Genomic DNA, 2,500 nt, shown 5'->3' with positions numbered 1-2,500 from the left:
TGCTCTTTCCAGCGATCTTATGCACCTTGTCCATACCCATGCTAAGGGGGTCCCAGAGTTAATCGAGGAGACATACTGTCTCCATGATGTCCGTCTGGCCTCCTTTAGCACTTGCCTGGCCTTGGCTTGGGTCTTTTTGTAATGGATCAAGGTTACATCGCTGGGGCGTCGTTTCAACTGCCTTAATGCAGCTTTCCTTGCTCTGACAGCTTGTTGGCATTCATCGGTCCACCATGGTACCAGAGGTCGACGGTAATGCCCGCTACTTTTTGGAATGGGTGCTTCTGCTGCAAGGTTAATTCGCGATGTAAAGTGATTAACAGCATCTTGAACACACTGGAAATCATTCACAGATCCTTGAAATACTGCAGTTCATCTAAAAAGATTCCAGTCTGCATGTTCAAATCGCCATCTCTGCACTCCATTGGCTGGAATACCATTCACCTCCTGCAAAAGTATTGGAAAGTGGTCGCTTCCATGACCTGCCAAGTGAAATTCATCTGTGAATCAGGTGAGCCAATTGACAGGTCTATATTGGAGAATGTCCCAGTTTGAATTTTAAAATGTGTGGGAGTATCACTGTTCTTAAGACCAAGGACTCCAAGGCCCTTCCTCGAGGGTTGCACAAAGTGTCTCCCCAGAGGTGATGCCGACCATGAAATGGATGTGGCAACTGTCCAAGTAGATCTTCCAAATCATCTATGTTTAGATTATGTGGAGGAAGGTAAGGTCGTGTCATGCCTATTCTCACAGCCTTCACCTGCAGTGTTGTCTGCAGGTGGATGGCCTGGAAGGGAATATCCTGACGTACCAGTACTGCTACTCCTCTATGAGGTCCATAATTAAAGATCCCATAATGGGCTTGAATTTAGAATCCTCTCAGGGAAATCGGATGATTTTCCCTGGTCATAATCTCGTGTAAGCATACACAAACTGGGTTACATGAAGCTATCAGATGTTGCAGTTCTTCCCATTTTACATGAATTCCCTGACAGTTCCATTGGATTAGGGTATCCAGTTCTCCAAATTACAGGCAGCACCTGTGGCCAAGGTTTGCCCCACACCTTTAGGCTGTCCCTTTCCAGGATCTTGGGGAAATCTTGTGAGGGGTTATTTAGCTGTGGAACTAGTTTCCACAGGCTTCCTTTTGACAGGCTCAGGATTTCTTTGCCTGGGCAAAGAAATCCTTTAGGGGCTTTAGGGGCATTCTGCCTAGCAGCAGAGGCCCCTGTGGATGTGGTGGCAGCTGGAGCTATCACCGTTGAGGCCTCTGGAGCCTTATCTGATGGCTCCAAGGACCTTACTCTCCTTCACTCCTACTCCATTGCTGGTGGAATTCACCAGAGGCAGTTTCAGCAATTAAGGACTGAGGTTTAAAGGAAGTGGCAGAGTGTGTGGTGTAAGATGCACCGAGGGGGCAAGGGTTGGTGGGAAGGAGGATGGGCTAGAACCGAAGCAAAGGATTTACCTGGCTGTGCAAACAGCACACGGGCACGTCGCTTTGCCTCTGGAAAACTAACTTGTACCTTGCTCCTTATTACCAATACTTCTTTTTCAAATTTGTATCTTTTACATTGCTTTGGAGAAGCTTCATGAGCTTCTTTGCAGTGGTAACAGCATATTGGACCTGGACAGTTGTCATCTCCTTAATGTCCTGTACCACACTTTACACACAGTCTTGGTTGTCCATTTTCCATAAAACGGCAAGAGTTGGCTCCATGCCCATAACCCTGGCAGTGGAAACACCGCATAGTGTTGGGGACATATGGCTTTACCTTGAGGTGGTACGATGCTAACTTAACTGCTTCTGGAAGGACTAACGTGTTAAAAGATAGAAGGAGAGCTGGTGTTGACTGTTCCAAACCATCAACTTTCTTCTTAAAACATTTTACTGCTACTACATTAAAATTCTCTAGTTCCTCTAACAGTTTCTCCTCAGAATACCTCATCAGGTCTCGGGAAAAGACAATTCCCTAACACTGATTGAGGGTTTTGTGAGGAGAACATGAAACTTGAACCCCAGGGTCATTCTCGTCTGGTGACGAAACCTCAACTATTAGGCTACCATCTCACTGTGGGGTGATGCAAGGATCACTATTTTCCGATGTACTTAAAAAATATCAAGATCCATGATTGATACACCACCAATGGTCTTCATTACCAGGTACTTACTATATGAAATACTTTCATATTTACCAGTTAAGATTTCCTTAGTGGATTGAGGAGGACTTTTCTCCTTCTTATCTGGTTAGGGAGCCCAGGAACCATTACGATTCCCATTCTTGCCCTTTGGAAGCTTGAAAAATTCCAGAGTGACAACGTGTGATGTTGTGATTTGTAGTACTCATATAAATTAGGATTCTTCATTTCCTCACCCCCACACCCACCATGGACTCCAGTGAGGGGAAGCTATAGTTGGGGCTCAAAATCTCCCAACAGCCACAGGAGTAATGAGGAAATATACGCAGCCACTATTACAGTACTGATGGCAGTCGCGGGA

This window comes from Penaeus monodon, chromosome 9 (genome assembly GCF_015228065.2).
Source record: "Penaeus monodon isolate SGIC_2016 chromosome 9, NSTDA_Pmon_1, whole genome shotgun sequence".
Classification (NCBI taxonomy): Eukaryota; Metazoa; Arthropoda; class Malacostraca; order Decapoda; family Penaeidae; genus Penaeus; species Penaeus monodon.
The sequence above is the reverse complement of the archived record's forward strand: the minus strand, read 5'-3'. Positions refer to the sequence as shown.